The sequence below is a fragment of the Orycteropus afer genome, unplaced genomic scaffold, assembly GCF_000298275.1.
Source record: "Orycteropus afer afer isolate SDZICR_OR568_19922 unplaced genomic scaffold, OryAfe1.0 scaffold00207, whole genome shotgun sequence".
Lineage (NCBI taxonomy): Eukaryota > Metazoa > Chordata > Mammalia > Tubulidentata > Orycteropodidae > Orycteropus > Orycteropus afer.
In genome coordinates this window covers 1,659,673-1,667,086 of record NW_006921794.1, presented here as the reverse complement: position 1 = coordinate 1,667,086, position 7,414 = coordinate 1,659,673, and the positions used below count along the sequence as shown (strand labels likewise).

The 7,414-nt window shown below is 41.6% G+C and overlaps 1 protein-coding gene and 1 non-coding gene across 2 annotated transcripts in view; one reads left to right on the top strand and one right to left on the bottom strand.

Annotated features, from left to right (window-relative positions):
* Window positions 1–7,414, top strand: part of DGKH (diacylglycerol kinase eta) — a 314,831-nt gene that overhangs the window by 76,359 nt on the left and 231,058 nt on the right. The window lies entirely within an intron of this gene.
* LOC122150700 lies at window positions 129–264 on the bottom strand. The gene has a single exon (XR_006163805.1). It is a non-coding gene; the product is annotated as a U8 small nucleolar RNA (small nucleolar RNA).

The window sequence follows — 7,414 nt, the reverse complement described above, 5'->3', positions numbered from 1 at the left end:
GGAAGTAGGATTGCCCAACCTTCCTTCCGAGGAGTGGCTGGTGGGTTTGAACCGCCAGTCGTCTGGTTAGCAGGCAAGTGTCTTAGCCACTATGCTACCAGAGCTCCCATAATGTAGATCGTCAGAAAATCAGATAGGAGTAACCAGGATGTTGCAAGTCCTGGTTAGCATGGAAATGTTAATCACGTGTCATGCGAGCTCCAATCATCATATTATCACTGCTCTCCAAAAGGAGGAACAGGTAAGGATTAACCTTACTGCTCTGTCACAAATGGCTTCTCCATGAGTCAGAATCAACTTGACAGCAATTGGTGGTATTGACAATATGTGCCAGGTATTATGCCAAGTTTTGTAGCTAAATAAGGGACCTCAAAGAGCTTTTACTCCTTCATGGATGCAAAAGACACAAACATGGAAAATTTCTGGAAAAGAGTGAAACATGTTAGAAAAGTGTTTGTGAATGATCCTCTGGCAACAGAGGATTGACACCAAACCTACCTGGGGAGGAGTCCTAAGACACAGCAGCTAGGTGGGCATAGTTTAGTGTAGCTGAAGTGTGAAGTGGTGAGGCTGAGGCAGTTTTCACTGGAGGTGAAGCCGCACTGGTAAGCAAGGGGGAGACTGGAGAGATAATGTATTTTATTTATTCATTTATTTAACAAATATTTATTTGTCAGATATAAACATGTATTTATCTATTGTCAAATATTTATTGAACACCAACTATGTGCCAGGCAGCTGTTTTGCAACTGCATGTAGCCACAAATGAAACAAACCCACTGCCTTTATTAAATATAATGAAGAAGTAGATTGTGTAGTATCTATAAGGGGGGAAGTGTTGTAGAAAGCAGTAAAGTAGGATGATGGAGATGGGTTCTTGGACCCTAACCTGTAAGTGAATGGTTTTCACACTGTGTTCCATAGATCTCTGAAGGACTATAGAGGTGCTTCAGAGAGGTCTAAGCATTTGTTCTGATTTTTTTCTTTTAATATACTTTAAACCATTTTAAAAGCATTAATGAAAGAGAGTATGGACAGACAAATGTGTTATGCACTAAAATCTTACACATTTTAGATTCCACAAAAACTTAACTTGTACCACACACTACCTCATGTTTGAAAAAGGCCTGGCTTTTAAAATAGTTTTGTTTGTATCAATTGATTTCAAAATATATACTTTTACCGACTTAAGAAGGAGCTCTGGCCTAGAGCTTAAGGTATTTGACTGCTAACCAGAAGGCTAATGGTTCAAACCCACCTTCCTCGGAAGGAAGATTGGACAATCTACTTCCATAGTGATCCTGCCTTGGAAACCCAAGGAGGGGGTTGCTGTGAGTCAAATCTGACTCCATGGCAGTGAGTTTGGTTTTTTTTTTGAAAGATGAATTTATCCTAGTGAAATACCACATCTATGCATTTATATATTGAGAATCTACTGTTAAAAATAGTTGAAAACCGCTTTGTAGAAATCCTTTGTCATCCTGCTGTGATTGTTTGTTGCCATTGAGTAGGCCACTGACTCATGGCAGCCAGTGCACAATGGAACGAAACATTGCCCAGTCCCATACTGTTCCTGCCATCAGGTGTGGGTCAGATCTTTAACTCCTGAATTATTGTCCTTGTCTTCAGTACCTTCAGTGTTTTCCCTTTTAATCTGTCCTCCTCACCATTTCCAGAGTAAATTTCTTCAAATATTGAAGTATTTATATATAACCCAGCAATTCCACTCCTAGTTATATACCCAAGGAACTTGAAGTAGTGACAGGAACAGACACATGTACACCAGTGTTCACTGTAGTACTATTGACAATAGCCAAAAGGTAGAAACAACCTAAATGCCCATCAACAGATGAATGGATAAACAAAATGCAATACTTATGTACAATGAAATACTACTTAGCCATAAGGAGAAATGAAGTCCTGTAACATGCTACAACATGGATGAACCCTGAAAACATTATGCTGAGTGAAGTAAGTCAGACACAAAAGTACAAATATATGATTTCATGTATATGGAAAGATAAGAATAGGCACATATATAGAGACAAGTTTATTACTGGGTTGGAGGGAGTGGGAGAGAGGGAGTCACGATTTGGGAAATAGTGAGTTTCTATTTATGGTGATGGGAAGTTTGGCTTCTAGACAGGGTAATGGTTGTACAACATGATTCCAGAAAATCCACTGCCATCAAGTCGATTCGAACTCATAGCTACCCCTGTTGGGTTTCCAAGGCAGTAAATCTTCATGGAAGTAGACGGCCCCATCTTTCTTCCACAGAGCAGCTGGTGGGTTTTAATTGCCAACCTTCTGGTTAGCAGTCAAATGCTTTAGGCACAGTGCCACCAGAGCTGTTGACAATATGCTTAATATAATTGATATCACTAAGTTATACACCTGAAAAACCTTGAATTGGCAAATATTATGTTACATATATTTTTACAAGGAGCCCTGGTGGCACAGTGATTAAGTGCTCGGCTGCTAACCAAAAGCTCTGCCTTTTGAATCTACCAGCTTCTCCCTGAGAGAAAGATGTGGCAGTTTGCACCAGTAAAAATTATAGCCTTGGAAACCCTAAGGAGAAGTTCTAATCTGTTCTGTAGGGTCATTGTGGTAGTTAAGGTTGTGTGTCAACTTGGCTGGGCTGCAGTTTTGAGTGGTTTGGCAGTTGGATGTAGTTAGTCCCCATGATGAGATTATAATCACCTCCATGGTGGAATGTGCTGTGAGCAGCTGTGTGGTTGATAAGAAGTTACCTTTAGGGTGTGGCCTGCTTCTAGTGTATATAGAGAAGCTTTGGGAAAAGTCTTTAGCTTTTTGGCATATTTTGGATACTGCATTTGGCTGAGTCTTCATCTTCAGTTTCTGATCTTGGGTCTGTCAGCCTTAGCAGCCAGCAGCTGCATGAGTTGGGAGGTGCCTACAGCTGCAGTGGACCTGGAACTAGAGGCCTTCCCTCAGCCCCTAGAGCCAGCACTCTGAATTTGGACTTTTAGCCTCCTAAACTGTAAGCGAATAAATTGTTTGTTAAAGCCATCTGCTTGTGTAATTTCTGTTACAGCAGCACCAGAGAACCAATATAGTCGCTATGAGTTGGAATTAAAACTATAGTAACAGATTTATAGCTCTATTTTGCAGCAATAAAACAAATTGAAGCTTTTGGTTAAATGCTTGAAATCCATACTGTAGTTTAGGGGAAATTAGACTGAGATACTAGTTGTTGTGATGCCACAAAATGGAATATAATCTACGTCTTTGTTTTTCTCATCCATATTTTCTCTGTTCTAAGTTTTTACTTCCATGATTTTTGTCCCTGGCTGGTATTGGTGGTCTTCATGATCTGTTGCTTACCTTCCTAGCTAATCTCTCCACTGTGCACCGCCCCCCCCCCCCACACACACACACTAATCCCTAGCCTACTCTGCTCTAGTCTGGTTCTTCCCTTCACTCCTGCTCCATTTGCTGATCACTTACTTTCTGTATATGCTCAGGTTATTTTCCCAGCCCTGACTGGCCTGTTTCTCTAGCCTGTTGATTTAAAGTCTGCATATTCTTTAAAAATAGTCTCCTAGAGCTTACTGTTTTAAAAAGTTTCCTGTAAGAACAATAGCAATACCACATGGTGTACCATTATGGTTGATGGACAACTGGGAACATACTGTCCAATATAGTAGCCAACTAAGTATGTGTGGCTACTTAAGTTAAAATTAATTGAAATATAATTAAAAAAATCAATTTCTCAGTCACATTAGCCGCATCTCAAATGCTCAGTAGTTATATTTGACTACTGGCTAGTATTTGGGCAGTGCAGAGATTCACCCATTTTTGCAGAAAGTTGTAGAAAGTTGTATTGGAGGGGGCTGCAGGTGACTTAGTTCTATTTCAGGGACATGAAGGGGGGAGATGCTTGCAGGTGGTGCGTCAGATAATGTTGATGAAGAAACAAGTGATGAGTATAAAAGAGTTGATTGATTCTGTTTGACAGTGGTAAGAGGGAAAAACGTAAGAATGATGGTAACAGCCAAGTAAGAAGGTGTGTGTGTGTGTGAGTGTTGAGTGTGAATGAGTGAGTGAGTGAGAGTGTGTGTATGTGTGTGTGAGAGAGAGAATGGAAAAAAAAATTCTTAAAGGCAGGGGAAACATCAATGTCCCTGAGCTGTTAATGTGGAAGTTGTTACGTTGGTGAATGTCTTGTATATGTTTTCACCACAATGAAAGGGAGAAAAAAAAAAAAAAGGCAAAGGAGAAAGTGTGGAAATGGAAGGACTGTCTGTTGGACACATTAGAGAAAGAGTGTGTAGGAAGAGTGAGAAAAATACATTGGCTGGAAGGGCAAACAGCTGATGTAGGATGTTGTAATAGATTTCGTTCTGTCTCAGTTTGGCTGAGCCTCCCCTCCACACACACACCAAATTGCAGTAAAACAGTAGATGGTAAGGACTTCCACATTCTCAAGTGAAGGTTTACAACTTCTTAGCCTAGAACCTTGGTTGGGGTTGAAGAGGCTAAGCCAGGGGCTGGGTGGACAGGAAGGAAAGCAAGGCTGCCATCTCACTGTAAGCTGTGTGAGGGGTTTGATGGAGACCACTGCCATAGCTAGATTTGATCTGTGTCCTCCAGAGGCAGTGGGGACATAGAACCTGGAGTAAAGAGCTTAGAGGTCAGACACTTGCTGGGCTACCTGCCTGCCTGGCTGCAGCTGTGCTTCTACTAATAACAAGGCAGAGGTGTCTGTTTTCTGTGGACCAGGAGAGGGCCTGGAGATCTTTTTCATAGTGGCCCCACCCGAAAGCCCTTCCTACCAGGGATTGTGTGACCTTCCAAAGAGAGGCTGGAAGTGTGCCTATTAGATGCAGATGGTAGAGGGTAGTGGGTGTTTTATGCAATCAACTGTAATCAACTGGAGGAGAAGCATTGTTTGAGCCTAGCTAGTTGCAGACAATCTCTGTGGAGCCCATAAAGGGGCCTCATCCAGAGTCAGACACCCGAGGGTAGTGAATTGGAGCAGACCAGGCTGTGGGAGAGCAGTAATATACCGCCCAAAAGCTCTCAGTTCTTTTACTTCAGGGGTCAGTATCCCATTGTAGCTTCCTTTCTCCATGGGCCAGGAAGCCCATTGGACCTTCTCACCCTGGTCTCCTATTTCTTGTGCTGCCATTTCCCTGCTACCTCTTCTCACCATAACACAGTCTCTAGTGTTAGAACTCTTTCTGTCTCCTGGGTCTAGGAGGTTCTCAGTACAGGAACCCTGGATCCAAAAGGTGTGTTCTCCTGGGTCGTCTTCTAGATGGTAGTGAGGTCCTGCTCAGCCTCTGGGCTTGCTTGTTTTAAGTCTAATAGGATGGCAAAACTGACCAGTTCTGTCGTTAGGGTTCTATATACCTTATTTGCATAGTCTTAACCTTCAAGGGTTCCACATACCTTATTTGCATTAGAAAACTATCCAATCCACTTGGTAGACCACAAGCATCTTATTTGCATAGTCTCATCCAATCATTTTGTGGGAGTTAAAAGACCTTGAGAGGCCGTATATAGTAATAGTAATAGCAATTCACTAAACCACAGTTGTTTTAAAAGCAAGAGTAAAGTAAATGGAGAATACTGCCCTAACATAGCTGGATTTTCTTCGTGTTTGGAGGTTCTAGGATTCTTTGATTTTATTTGGGAGATGGTAATTAAGTATGTTTCTTTCAATTTGTGATTGGGATAGGGGTGGTATATTATTTCTATTTCACTTCTAAGGTTTGTTTATTTAGTATGTTACGTTATTTAGGGGTTCTTTTTTACTTCATTAGTTAGGATGTCATCAGCTACAGAACAAAGTACCCTATATCATATATTGACTTAAGCACCAGGAGGGAGGGCAGGCAGTGACGGCACTACTGGGATTCTCATGGCTTTGCCCTCCTCTTTGTTAGCGTATCCTTAGGCTGTAGGAAAATGCCTGAATCAATTTCAGGTGTCATCTCCAGACAGCAGGCAGAAAATGGGCCACCTCTTTTGGTATACCAAAAGCAGTACTCCACCTGACCTCTCCTCACCACTCATTGGCTGGAACTGGGTCCTATGCCCGTCTCTAAGCTAATTACTTGCTGGCAAGTGGAATTCCTATAAGGTATTCAGTAAACTGATTGCTATCCACTTGCTAGAACTATGAACCAAGGGCCTTGGTGGTGCAGTGGTGAAGCACTTGGCTGTGAACCAAAAGGTCAGTGGTTTGAACCCACTCAGCACCTCCACAGGAGAAAGGCCTGGCAGTCTGCTGTCATAAAGATTGGAGCCTAGAAGCCTCTATGGGGCAGTTCTACTCTGTCACATGGGATCTCTGTGATTCAGAATAGACTGTACGGTATCCACCAACAACAGAGATAGGGGTGGAGTCAGAATCCCCTAAGTACATGATTTGCAGAGAAGAGTGAATACCCAAACAAAATCAGGGTTCTTTTGGGAAAGAGGAAGAGAGAAATGGATGTTGGGTACAGGCTTGTACCTGTTCCTAGATTACATTGTGTCACAGAAAACCAACCAATTGTATATGGTTCTAAGCTTTAATATTTGTTCTATGTGGTTTATAGATTTTTTTTTTTTGTAATTTGTACAAAGTAGTTTTGAAAGACTTTTTATATACACCTTTTGTATATAGATAATTAAAATGAAATTAGATGTTATTAAAATTTGTTTCTAGAATCTTAAGTATAGCCTTAAGCGCGGGTTTGAATGCTGACCTTTCAGTTAGCAGCTGAGTGTTTAACCACTGTACCACCAGGGCTCCTTTCCTGGCATATAGTAGGCATTAAAGGTTAAGGCATTTGGCTGCTAACCAAAAGGTTCATGGTTTGAACCCATCAGCCGCTCCTCCCAAGAAAGAAGAGGCAGTTTGCTTTAATAAAGTTTTACCACCTCAGTGCACAACACTGCATTACCACTAACACCAAACACCGGGCTAGGGATGAATGAATAGACAGGTGAGAAGAGGAAGTAGGTAAATAGGAAGATACGCTAGACCAAGGATATATTTGGCTGAAGATAATCTTATACATGCACTTGTGCTACAAAATTAGCTACATACATTACAGAAGAAATAAGACAGAGTTGGAATAACTTCCAGAGACAACCAAACACATTGAGAGAATCACTAGGCCTCCCCACTTGTGACCGTAGTTTCAGGGGACATCATTCTCAATTGGCACAACATACAGTACATAAAAATCTTGTTCTACAATCTTCTTGGGTGAGTAAGGACTGAGGTCTTAAAAGCTTTTGAGTGGCCATCTAAGATGTAACTATTGGGGGCAAGATGGCGGACTAGGCAGAAGGATTGCACAGACCCTCTTCAACAAAGAAAAGGGAAACCAATTAACACAGACACAGAAAATAATCTTGGACCCCTGAGCCTTGAAGGAAAGGATGCAGAATT